Source organism: Primulina tabacum, chromosome 9 (assembly GCF_025594145.1).
Source record: "Primulina tabacum isolate GXHZ01 chromosome 9, ASM2559414v2, whole genome shotgun sequence".
Classification (NCBI taxonomy): Eukaryota; Viridiplantae; Streptophyta; class Magnoliopsida; order Lamiales; family Gesneriaceae; genus Primulina; species Primulina tabacum.
In genome coordinates, this window is record NC_134558.1 from 30,074,509 (window position 1) to 30,088,801 (window position 14,293).

The window sequence follows — 14,293 nt, forward strand, 5'->3', positions numbered from 1 at the left end:
TCTTGTGAGGGCTGTCAACATCACTCGAATTTTAAAAACACCCCGGCTACTCTCATGAAGCCTATCTGGGCATCTTGCCCCTTTGATCAATGGGGCATGGATATCGTGGGTCCTTTCCCAATTGCCCGAGATCAGAAAAAAATCTTGTTAGTAGCCGTGGATTACTTTTCCAAGTGGGTAGAAGCTGAGCCCTTGGCAAAAATTACTGAGCAGGAAGTATTGAAATTTTTGTGGAAAAACATTGTGTGCCGGTTTGGGGTGCCCAGGAGACTAATCTCAGATAATGGGAGACAATTTCAGGGCAAAGGACTTACATCGTGGTGCCAGGAAATGAAGATCACTCAATCTTTTACCTCTGTGGCATATCCTCAAGCTAATGGTCAAACAGAAGTTGTCAATAGAATTATTGTGCAAGCACTGAAAACGAGACTACAAGGCAAAGGAAGGGATTGGGTGGAAGAATTACCCAGTGTTCTCTGGGCTTACAGAACTACTCCCCGAGCACCTACCCAATAAACTCCTTTCAACTTGATATATGGTTCTGAAGTAGTCTTCCCAGTTGAAATCGGGCAAACCTCTTCCCGGGTAGAATCTTACCCGGACAACAATGATCAGTCCCGAGCTATGGAGTTGGATTTGGTGGAAGAAAAAAGAGATCGAGCTTTCATTCGAATGGAAGCATATCGAAGCCGGGTTATGAATTCATATAACAAAAGGGTCCGGATACGAGATTTCCAAGTGGGTGATCTAGTTATGAAGAAGGTCAACCCGGCTAGGGACGTTGGGAAGTTGGAAGCACGATGGGAAGGACCTTATAAAATCACCCGAAAAGTCAGCTCGGGATCCTTTTATTTAGAAGATGCTCAAGGACATCTCCTCAAAAGGCCTTGGAATGTATTTAATTTAAAGAAGTACTATGCATGACAGATGTAATTATTTGATGGAAGAAATAAACGAAAGATATATTTTCTCAAAGAATGATATGAATGTTTCTGTTATCTTATAACGTGAAGTACTAGGCCCCGGTTATTGAAGAAAAACCCATGGCACTACACCCTGGCTCGGTGCACCACACCTCGACCATTCCCAAGTCCCGGGACATGATCCCCGGCCCAAGGCTCCGTACCTTGGTTCTTAAAAGCCCAGGGCACTACACCCTGGCTCGGGGCACCACACCTCGACCATTCCCAAGTCCCGGGACATGATCCCCGGCCCAAGGCTCCGTACATTGGTTGTTAAAAGCCCAGGGCGCTACACCTTGGCTCGGGGCACCACACCTCGACCATTCCCAAGTTCCGGGACATGATCCCCGGCCCAAGGCTCCGTACATTGGTTCTTAAAAGCCCAGGGCACTACACCCTGGCTCGGGGCACAACACCTCGACCATTCCCAAGTCCTGGGACATGATCCCCGGCCCAAGGCTCCGTACCTTGGTTCTTAAAAGCCCAGGGCACTACACCCTGGCTCGGGGCACCACACCTCGACAATTCCCAAGTCCTGGGACATGATCCCCAGCCCAAGGCTCCGTACCTTGGTTCTTAAAAGCCCATGGCACTACACCCTGGCTCGGGGCACCGCACCTCGACCAGTCTAAACCCAAAAATATGCTCTCTTGGCCAACTTTTCTAGTTGGTATACGCGTCGAGATTTATATCCGGGTTTTAGGTTGCTTATATCTGAGTCACTTGCGGAGTATGAGGCATTTTATGCATTACGAGGATCAAGATCTCGGGTACTTATTTGAAGTTACCGGTTAATTCGCAACACTTAGAAAATTTTCTGGTTATTTTCATGCAAGCAGGTATATCACCCTAGTTATTGAAAGACTTATCAAGGTATGATTGCAGAGAGGATAAAGGGAAAATGAAATTTTCATTAATAAGAGCCCGAGGGCCAAAAAGTTACAGAACAGGAAAAGGTAAGAAAATACAAATATTAGTCTATATCTACGTGTTCAGGCTCAGGCTGCTCTTCTTGGGCCGCCTCCTTCTCCTCCTCACCATCCTTGGGAAGGGATGTAATGGCCAGACCAAAATCAGGAAAATTTTCCTTATCTTGGGGCAAGAGTCCGGCTTCCTCAAATTGTTTCCGCCATTTTTCAAAACCGGTCTGAAAAAGAGGGTAGGCCTTGTCCACCACGGCCTTCTTGAACTCAGAAGATTGGAGGAAGGAAGCCTGCAACTTGTCCTTATCGTATTCAGCCCGGGCCAGGGCACTCTCAGCTCTCTCAGCCCGATGCAACTGCAACTCTGTCTTTTCGAAAACGGCACGGAGACTCAATTCCAAGACAGATAGAGAGCCCTGCAGACGTTCCTCTCGGATAACGCCCTCAGTAATATCCTCTTGAGTCTTGTCCAGAGCTGAGCGCAGCTTAGCCACTTCTTCCTCATAGGTGGCTTGAGCCCGGGCTAGCTCCTCTTGCAGCCTCTCCTGAGCATCTTGGAAAGACCGGGCTCGCTTGCCAGAGATAGTGCCAGCCCTTCCAACCCCCTCAAAAGCCGAGATCAGCAGGTGAGCTGTAATGCCCGGGATGTGAGCTGGTAATCAACAATTATTAATGCATGATTTGATGTATTTATCGAAGACCGAACAAGAGACGTTGCGATTCGATTTTAGTTGCAAAATATATTGTTGGGACAGTATAGACAGTGCACCCGTTGTTCAAAGGACAGTGCACCCGCGGTGGTTCATAGGAAATTTCTGAAGAGATACAGAACAGTCACCGCACCCGCGCCATAAAATCTACCGCACCCGCGGTGTTGCTACAGTAGAGGCACCGCACTCGCGGTACAAAAAGCACCGCACCCGCGGTCGTTCTTTCTGAAATGTTGGTAGTGATCCAGTATGCTCAGCGCGCCCGCGGTCCAAAGGGTAGCGCACCCGCGGCGAGACGTGTTTTGTGAAAGGACGAGCCACGTAGCTTTACCATGCAACTGATGTATATAAGTTGCAATTCTCTTCATTTCCTTCTCAAGAAAACCGAGAAAGGTTCAGGGGAAAGTTGTGAAAAATCCTTACGCTTTTTGTGAAAGATCCGCCCGTCAGAATTTGAATCCGACTTCAGTACTGTATTCCTATCAACACAGGCAACAACTGGACATTTACAGAGACAGTCTTGAGTTCAGAACTGATATTGCTTCAGACCGAGACTACAAACGAAAGGTATAAGTCAATGTGGTATTGGGACATCGACTCAAGTGGGATATACTTGAGTTTCCCTAAATCACATACTTATTATTATTATGTTCATTGATTTAAATTGATATGCTTGTTCGATTGATTTATACAAAGCACATATTATATGAGTATTAGACGAGTGATCTTGTGACAGAAGTGCCTGATAGTGGTGGGATCGCCACGGGCACATTGCACGATGTCACAGGATAGGAAATTGGTGAAAACGCCAAAGTCTGTGACGGTTAGGTCAAGACACTGGATGCTTGGTTATATCGACGTGGATAGAATCGGAGTTTCTTCTATTACTGTTGGTCGATATGGAATGCCAACGTCTGGAAACCAGGATCCCTAAACTAGGATTGAGTCTAGTATGAGCCGTGGAGTCACGAGTCTGATTTACGATTTCATATTGATTATGTTTCAGATTTTGATATATGTTACTGATAATTGTTACATGCTTTTACATTGTTTATATGATTGCATGTTCATTGATTTATACTGGGATTATATTCTAACCGGAATTATCCGACTGTTGTCGTGTTTGTATGTGTGCATGACAACAGGTGGGACAGGTTCAGGGTCGAGGAGATGAAGATAGATCGTGATTAGAGTGGAGGCTACGGACTTGGATTAGAGATAGGGTTTGGACACTTGACATTTAGCTGTTAAACCTTAGTTGAATGATTGTATATATAGTACAAGACTTGTACTTTAATACTGTTATGTATATTAGATTGAATCCCATTACATTCCGCATTTAAAAAAAAAAATTAGACCCTGTTTATTATAATTGATTAAATTGTCCCGATGATGATTAAGAACTTGATTAGCGTCCGGGTCCCCACAACAGGTGGTATCAGAGCGATTGATCCTTTAGATTGAGATAAGAGCTAGTGAGCGGGGTAGAATGTGTGTTCTTTCCTGCTTTTGAATGCTAGCATGTCTTACTGCTTTAATACATGTTACTTGCTTATCTGATTTGATATGGTAATATGTTTTATTGAGAATGAATCAGCACCGATTCTGGATCAGCAGTAAGATGATCGGAGGAGGACTGAAATAGAATTCTTGTTTGGGGTCACTAATCCTTTTGATTATCAGACATGCCTCTGAGAAGAATACCAGAACAGGGTTGTACTTCGAATCCTCCGATGGACGTTACAGCCACTCCTATGGAGACATTATTGAAAAGGTTTCAGTCGTTCCATCCACCAACTCTGAAGGGTACTGAGAATTCAGTGGATTGCGAGAGTTGGCTAGACGATATTGAGATGTTGTTTGAGTCCTAGGACTATACTAATGAGAGGAGAGTGAAACTGATAGGGCACCAGTTGCATGATGTGGCAAAGAATTGGTGGATTACAACAAAACGGGCATTGGAACATCGAGATACGACTATTACCTGGAATGTCTTTAGAACTGAATTCTATTAGAGGTTCTTTCCAGTGTCGTACAGGAAGGATAAGGGAGCGGAGTTTGCAAACTTGAGACAGGGCCAGCTGAATATTGAGGAATATGTGACTAAGTTTTCTACTTTGTTGCGATTTGCTCCACACGTGGCCGAGAATTAAGAAGCTATTGATGATCAGTTCATCAATGGTTTGAATCCTGAGATTTTTACATTGGTGAACACAGGGCGACCGAATAATTTTACCGATGCCCTGAACCAAGCCAAGGGAGCCGAAACCGGTCTGATAAGATAGAGAGGAGCTTCGTTTGTGCCTTCAACACCGAGACCACAGATGCCTCCACCATCTCCCAGATTTGAGAGTGGCAGTGGGAGTGGAAAGAAAGATTTCCTGAAAGCTAAGGGAAAGCAGTTCAAGAAGTCTGGCAGCAGTTCTTCCAGTTCTAGTGGCTCGAGACAGACTGGTCAGGGCCAGAGTTATACAGGACCCTATTGCAGCACCTGTGGAGGGAAGCATTCCACTGAGCAGTGCCGAGGAGTGTTCGGCAGTTGCCGTATTTGTAGGCAGCAGGGACATTTTGCTCGAGTTTGTCCTCAGAGAGATTCTCAGAGATCACAGGGTGCAGAGTCATCTGGATCAGTGGCTCAGACAGGGAGACGACCATCTGCTGTTCATTCTTTCCAGCCAGCACCGTCTACTCAGTCACAGCAGAGGCCAGGAGGAAGCCAGACAGTGAGCCAGCCTCCGATACAGCAGGCCAGAGTGTTCGCTTTGACTGAGGAGCAGGCACAGGATGCACCTGATGATGTTGTTGCAGGTAACTGTTTTATTTCTGGTTATCCTGCATATGTATTGATTGATACTGGTGCATTGCATACATTTATATCTGAGCGATTTGCATTGAGTCATACATTGCCTATTGAGTCATTGTCTGTTGTAGTGTCTGTCTCTTCTCCGTTGGGGACAGGTTTGATATCAGTGAAGTCTGTTAAACATTGTATACTGCAGTATGATGGGCATGAAATTGAATTAGACTGTATTGTGCTTGGGTTGTCTGATTTTGACTGTATTATCGGTATCGATATGTTGACCAAGTACAGAGCTACTGTCGATTGTTTCCACAAGATTGTGAGATTCAGACCTGAGATGGCAGATGAGTGGAAATTCTATGGTAAGGGTCCTCGATCTAGAATTCTTTTGATATCCGTATTGTCTATGACTCGATTGTTACAGAAAGGAGCGGAAAGATTCCTTGTCTATTCAGTTGATTTACTGAAATCGAGTCCATCATTGGCGGATTTTCCAGTGGTGTGTGAGTTTGCTGATGTCTTTCCAGATGAGATTCCTGGTTTGCCTCCGATTCGAGAGATAGACTTCAGCATTGAGTTGATGCCAGGTACAGTTCCGATTTTGAGGGCTCTGTACAGAATGGCACCGATTGAGTTGAAAGAGTTGAAAGAACAGTTGGAAGATCTACTGGCCAATGGGTATATCAGACCGAGTGTGTCTCCTTGGGGTGCTCCAGTACTGTTTGTTTGAAAGAAATACGGTTCAATGAGACTCTGTATCGATTACTGGCAACTGAACAAAGCAACGGTAAAGAATAAATATCCCTTGCCTCACATTGATGATTTGTTTGATCAGTTGCAGGGTTCATCCGTATATTCCAAGATCGATCTGAGATCTGGATACCATCAACTGAGAGTCAGGGATCCTGATATCTCGAAGACTGCATTCAGAACCAAGTATGGACATTATGAGTTTATTGTCATGCCATTTGGTTTGACGAATGCACCGGCTGTATTCATGGGGTTGATGAACCGTGTCTTTCAAAGATACCTTGACGATTTTGTCATTATATTTATTGATGACATATTGATTTATTCGAAGAATATGATTGAGCATGCTGATCATCTGAGAACTGTGTTGAAAATTTTGAGGGCTGAGAAATTGTATGCTAAACTGTCGAAATGTGAGTTTTGGTTGAGACAGGTAGTATTTCTGGGACATATTATATCCGGAGACGGTATAGCTGTTGATCCCAGTAAGGTTGAGGCAGTGATTTCTTGGTCGAGACCGACATCAGTGCCCGAGATTCGCAGTTTTATGGGTTTGGCAGGATATTATCGTCGATTCATCAAAGATATTTCTAGTATTGCCAAACCGATTACACAGTTGAATCAGAAGAATGCTCCATTTGTTTGGTCTGAGGAATGTGAGACCATTTTTCTTGAATTAAAGAAAAGACTGACCAGTGCATCGATTTTGACGATTCCATCAGGTACATGTGATTTTGTGGTTTATTGTGATGCATCTCATCGAGGATTGGGTTGTATACTGATGCAGCGAGGGCATGTTATTGCTTATGCCTCGAGACAGCTGAAACCACATGAGACTCGTTACCCAATTCATGATCTTGAATTGGCGGCCATTGTCTTTGCTTTGAAGATATGACGACATTATCCGTACGGTGAAAAGTTTGAGATCTATTCTGATCACAAGAGCCTAAAGTATCTGTTTTCACAGTCCGAGCTGAATATGAGGCAACGAAGATGGCTCGATTTATTGAAGGATTTCGATTGTGAAATCAAATATTATCCAGGAAAGTCCAATGCAGCAGCTGATACACTGAGTCGAAAGGTATGTTCCTTTTCCTTATCGACGATAGGTGTCTCGAATTTGATAGAAGACTGCTGTTTGTCTGGATTAGCTTTTGAAACAGATTGTCAGCCTCTGAGATTATGTGCAATTCGAGCTGAACCAGAATTGATAGTGAGAATCAAAGAGGCACAGAAAGTTGATCAGAACGTACAAAATTCGATTGTTATGGTCAGAGCTGGACATCAATCAGAGTATCAAGTTCATGATGGTATTTTGTATGTGAATAATCGTATTGTTGTGCCAAATGTTTCAGAATTGAAACACCGAATATTGACAGAAGCGCACAGCAGTCGTTTTAGTATTCATCCTGGTGGCAGGAAAATGTATAATAATTTGAAGACACAATATTGGTGGAAACAAATGAAATCTGATATTACTGAATTTGTAGCAAAGTGTCTGAATTGCCAACAGGTGAAAGTCGAGAGAAAGAAACTAGGAGATTGTTACAGAGTTTGTCCATTCCTAAATGGAAATGAGATCACATTTCCATGGATTTTGTGACGCAGTTACCGAGATCCTCCAGAGGCGGTGATGCGATTTGGGTCGTGATTGATCGATTGACCAAATCTGCATGTTTTATTCCATACAAAATGACATACAGATATGACCAGATGGCCGATATTTATCTGCGAGAGGTATTTAGATTGCACGGAATGCCGAAGTCGATTGTTTCAGACCGTGATCCTCGGTTTACTTCGCACTTCTGGCAGAGTTTACAGCAGGCTCTAGGTACAAAGTTACATCTGAGTACCGCATATCATCCACAGACTGACGGACAATCAGAGCGGACGATTCAGACATTGTAAGATATGCTGAGAGCTGTAGTGCTTGATTTTAGCACTAATTGGCAAGATGCCTTGCCTCTGTGCGAGTTTTTGTACAACAATAGCTATCAGACGAGTATTGAAATGGCTCCATTCGAAGCGTTGTACGGAAAGAAATGCAGATCCCCTCTTTATTGGGATGATATCTCTGAGATTCCTGAGATTGGACCTGATATGATCAGAGATATGACAGAGAAAGTGAAGCTGATTCGGAAAAGAATGAAAGCAGCACAGGACCGACAGGCCAAATATGCCAATGTTCGACGACGACCGTTGGTATTTGAGGCAAGAGATCGAGTATTCCTGAATATTTCACCTTTCCGAGGATTTGTCAGATTTGGCAAGAAAGGGAAATTGTCTCCACGATACGTTGGTCCATATGAAATTCTCGAAAAGATAGGAGATCGTGCCTACTGACTCGCCTTACCGCCTTCATTATCAGGAATACATGATGTCTTCCATGTATCTATGCTGCGGAAGTATCTTCCCGATGATTCTCATATTATTCAGCCAGACGAGACCGAGCTCGATGAGACATTGAGTTATGTCGAAAAACCGATTCGGATTATCGATTTTAAAGAAAAACAGCTCAGAACAAAGACAATTCCGCTCGTGAAAGTGCAGTGGACTCGTCATGGCACTGAGGAAGCTACCTGGGAGACTGAATCAGACATGAGACAGGAGTTCCCAGAGTTATTTTGATGATGTGAGTCTGTTATTTTAGTTTCTATTACTTTGACTGAGTTATTGTATTGATTTGATGGCATTTGATATGATTACTTGAGATTTCGAGGACGAAATCATATCTTAGGGGGGGAGAAATGTAATGCCCGAGATGTGAGCTGGTAATCAACAATTATTAATGCATGATTTAATGTATTTATCGAAGACCGAACAAGAGACGTTGCGATTCGATTTTAGTTGCAAAATATATTGTTGGGACAGTATAGACAGTGCACCCGCTGTTCAAAGGACAGTGCACCCGCGGTGGTTCATAGGAAATTTCTGAAGAGATACAGAACGGTCACCGCACCCACGCCATAAAATCTACCGCACCCGCGGTGTTTCTACAGTAGAGGCACCGCACTCGCGGTACAAAAAGCACCACACCCGCGGTCGTTCTTTCTGAAATGTTGGTAGTTATCCAGTATGCTCAGCGCACCCGCGGTCCAAAGGGTAGCGCACCCGCGGCGAGACGTGTTTTGTGAAAGGACGAGCCACGTAGCTTTACCATGCAACTGATGTATATAAGTTGCAATTCTCTTCATTTCCTTCTCAAGAAAACCGAGAAAGGTTCAGGGGAAAGTTGTGAAAAATCCTTACGCTTTTTGTGAAAGATCCGCCCGTCAGAATTTGAATCCGACTTCAGTACTGTGTTCCTATCAACACAGGCAACAACTGGACATTTACAGAGACAGTCTTGAGTTCAGAACTGATATTGCTTCAGACCGAGACTACAAACGAAAGGTATAAGTCAATGTGGTATTGGGACATCGACTCAAGTGGGATATACTTGAGTTTCCCTAAATCACATACTTATTATTATTATGTTCATTGATTTAAATTGATATGCTTGTTCTATTGATTTATAGAAAGCACGTATTATATGAGTATTAGACGAGTGATCTTGTGACAGAAGTGCCTGATAGTGGTGGGATCGCCACGGGCACATTGCACGATGTCACAGGATAGGAAATTGGTGAAAACGCCAAAGTCTGTGACGGTTAGGTCAAGACACTGGATGCTTGGTTATAGCGACGTGGATAGAATCGGAGTTTCTTCTATTACTGTTGGTCGATATGGAATGCCAACGTCTGGAAACCGGGATCCCTAGACTAGGATTGAGTCTAGTATGAGCCGTGGAGTCACGAGTCTAATTTACGATTTCATATTGATTATGTTTCAGATTTTGATATATGTTACTGATAATTGTTACATGCTTTTACTTTGTTTATATGATTGCATGTTCGTTGATTTATATTGGGATTATATTCTAACCGGAATTATCCGGCTGTTATCGTATTTGTATGTGTGCATGACAACAGGTGGGACAGGTTCAGGGTCGAGGAGATGAAGATAGATCGTGATTAGAGTGGAGGCTACGGACTTGGATTAGAGATAGGGTTTGGACACTTGACATTTAGCTGTTAAACCTTAGTTGAATGATTGTATATATAGTACAAGACTTGTACTTTAATACTGTTATGTATATTAGATTGAATCCCATTACATTCCGCATTTTAAAAAAAAAATTTAGACCCTATTTATTATAATTGATTAAATTATCCCGATGATGATTAAGAACTTAATTAGCGTCCGGGTCCCCACATGAGCGGCCTGTCCAAAAACAAGGTCGATAAGAATCAACAGTGATCGGAGCAAGAAAAGGTTATGGGGACTAACAAAAACTTACCGAAAAGAGCTTGTTCGAGCCCTCAAAAATTTTAGCAGAAGCACTAGCATCCTTCAAATGAGCCTCCTCGTCAGGAGTGAGAAACTGTTTGAAAATCTTCATCCCCCGTGGCGAAGGCCCATCCTCAAGAATATTTATTCGGGGAGACTGCTCAAGGAGAGGAGGTTGTTGAGTGGTTTGTTGCTCGAACCCGAGGAGAGGAGGCTGTTGGTCAGATCGTTGGAAGGGAGGGGTGGTTGACCGGGTCACAGGAGAGGAGCTTTGACCCACCTCCCAGCTGCCCTCGGCCAAAGTCTGCTCCGGGCTTGTGATAGACTTTCGCTTCCTCTGGGTCAGAGGGACGTGGCCTTCAGGGTCTTCCTGGGAGGAATCCCGGGTCACCCCTTCTTGCTGGGCCTCTGCCCGGTTCAACCACACCAAATAAAAGAAATGCAACAATTTAAAACCAATTAACTAAGTAAACATAACAATCTACCCCCCTCATACTAGAGTTGTGCAATGCCCTCAGTGCACAAAACGAAACAAACACTAAAAACATAAAAAAAAAACTCATGAATTTAAATGCAAAGATAGAATATGCAAAATAAAAAGAAAGGGAAAACAGTAAACTCCCCTAATCAGAAATCGTCCTCCTCCTCATTCTCAGGCGGTGGGACTCCCTCTTCAGCCGCTGGGGGCATAGGATAATGGTATTGAAACTGGAAGGGTGACAGGTATGCTGGTGTAGGTGGCCGTCCGGAGAAGAAAATCTTGTAGCCTAAGTGCTTCCTTGTGGAGGGTATGGACCAAGATGGAGTCTTTACCCTGAAAAATCACCAAATAAAACGGATTTAGCACAAAAGACGGAGGGGGCGCCGAAATTTGGAGAGGAAAAGAGAAGAGGAATGTTTTTATAATCTGCGCGACTCGCTAGGGCGGTCAATTGTGTCCGCCCTAGCGAGGGGTTCTCGCCGACAAAATTTTGAAAAATACGAGTTTTCGCTGGGGTGGCCACTGTTGACCGCCCTAGCGAGGCGTTCTCGACTTAAAATCTTTTTAAAAAAAAATATCACTCGCGGGGGCGGTCATAGCGAGACATTCTCGTTTTTTTTTTCTCTTTCTCTTTTTTTTTTTTTTATGAATGGATGCAGTGCCATTCAACTACCTAAATGCAAATGATGCGATTAATAATGAAAGAAAATATAATTAAAATCAATATAAGGAGTATAAGTAGTTCTCAATTTATAGTCTAGAGCTCGACTTTTCACCCATGTCCTCAATGACTGTCATGGAGCCGAGTGACTCCAATTTGTGGCTCAATTGTGCCACCAATATAGTGCTTCAACCTTTGAGCGTTCACAGTAAATGTCCCTTCCTTGCCATCATGCAACACCACTGCACCCGATGGGAACACCTTGGCTATAGCGAATGGTCCTGACCACCTTGACTTTAGCTTGCCCGGAAAGAGTCGTAAGCGAGAATTGTATACCAACACCGCTTCACCCACTTTGAATTCCCTTCTTATAATGTGTTTGTCATGGGCTCGTTTGGTGCGTTCCTTGTAAGATAGTGCAAGATCATAAGCTCTTCCCCGAAACTCATCTAACTGATTCAACTGCAGCAATCGTTTTTCACCTGCAAGAGCAAAATCAAAGTTTAGTGCTTTGGTCGCCCAATATGCTCTATGCTCTAATTCGACTGGTAGATGACATGCTTTACCAAAAAGCAACCTATATGGTGTAGTGCCTATAGGTGTTTTAAAAGCAGTACGATACGCCCACAAAGCATCATCTAACCGAATGGACCAGTCCTTCCTATTCACATTAACCGTCTTCTCTAAAATCCTCTTAATTTCTCGATTGGATACTTCAACTTGTCCACTAGTTTGGGGATGGTATGGAGTGGAAACCTTGTGGGTGACACCATATTTGCCCAACAGTTTATCAAAAATTTTGTTGCAAAAATGGGTGCCACCATCACTTATGATTGCACGTGGTGCACCAAATCGATTAAAAATATGTTTCTTCAAAAATTTTAACACCACTTGTGCATCATTAGTGATACAAGCCTCTGCCTCCACCCATTTAGATACATACTCCACTGCCACCAGAATAAATTTCTTTGCAAAAGACGCAGGAAAAGGACCCATAAAATCAATCCCCCACACATCAAATATTTCACACTCAATAATGTTATTTAAAGACATCTCATGACGGTTGGAAATATTACCTGTGCGTTGGCATCTATCACAATTGAGAACATACAAACGAGCATCCTTAAAAAGAGTTGGCCAATAGAAGCCACATTCAAGTACCTTAGATGTCGTCCGTATGGGTCCAAAGTGACCACCTACCTCACGGTCATGACAATGGTTCAGAATTTGATTGGTTTCCTCCTCCGCCACACATCTTCTTATCATGGAGTCTGCACAAATCTTAAACAAGAACGGTTCCTCCCAAAAATAATATTTCACGTCTGAAAAGAATTTCTTTCTTTGGTGAAACAATAAATTAGGTGGAGGTGTGCCAGTGACAAGAAAATTTGCAAAATCGGCATACCAAGGATACGCATTTACCTCAATCAATTGTTCATCAGGAAACCAGTCATCTATATCATCGTCACTGCCCTTAATTCTAACATGCTCAAGCCTAGACAGGTGGTCAGCAACTACATTTTCCACACCCTTTTTATCTCGAATTTCGAGATCAAATTCTTGCAATAATAAAATCCACCTAATTAACCTAGGTTTCGCATCTTTCTTAGCAAGCAAGTATTTTAGGGCAGAATGATCTGTATACACAGTTGCTTTAGACAGAACAAGGTATGAATGAAATTTGTCGAAAGCAAATACTATAGCAAGCAATTCCTTTTCAGTAGTAGCGTAATTCAATTGAGCATCATTTAAAGTCTTACTTGCATAGTAGATGGTATGAAATACCTTGTTCTTCCTTTGACCCAGCACCGCACCAACAGCTGTATCACTAGCATCGCACATCACCTCAAACGGTAGCTCCCAATCAGGGGCAGTCAGAACAGGTGCTGTCACCAAGATTTCCTTGAGTATCTCGAATGCATGCAGACAAGTAGAATCAAAATTAAATTCAGCATCTTTCATCAACAAAGAGGATAAAGGTTTAGCAATTTTGGAAAAATCTTTAATGAAACGCCTATAAAAACCAGCATGCCCTAGGAAACTTCTAACTCCTTTTATTGATGAAGGTGAGGGTAAGTTTTTGATTACTTCCACCTTGGCTTTGTCAACCTCAATTCCATTCTCCGAAACCTTGTGTCCTAACACAATCCTCTCTTGAACCATAAATGACACTTCTCCCAATTCAACACCAAATTGCTCTCCTCACATCTAACTAACACCAAGTTCAAATTCTCTAAACATTCATTAAATGAGGAGCCAAAAATAGAAAAGTCATCCATAAAGATTTCAAGGAAATTTTCAGTCATGTCATGAAATATAGCGGTCATGCATCTTTGAAATGTTGCAGGTGCATTGCATAAACCAAAGGGCATACGCCTAAACGCAAAAGTACCATAAGGGCAAGTGAAAGTGGTTTTCTCTTGGTCCTCAGGTGCAATTGTGATTTGATTGTATCCCGAGTATCCATCTAAAAAGCAATAAAATTCATGACCTGCTAATCGTTCAATCATTTGATTGATAAATGGCAAGGGAAAGTGATCTTTACGGGTTGCATCATTCAATTTCCTATAATCTATGCATACACGCCAACCCGTAACAGTTCTAGTGGGAATCAACTCATTTTTTTCATTAGTAATAACAGTAATCCCACCCTTTTTAGGCACACATTGTACAGGAC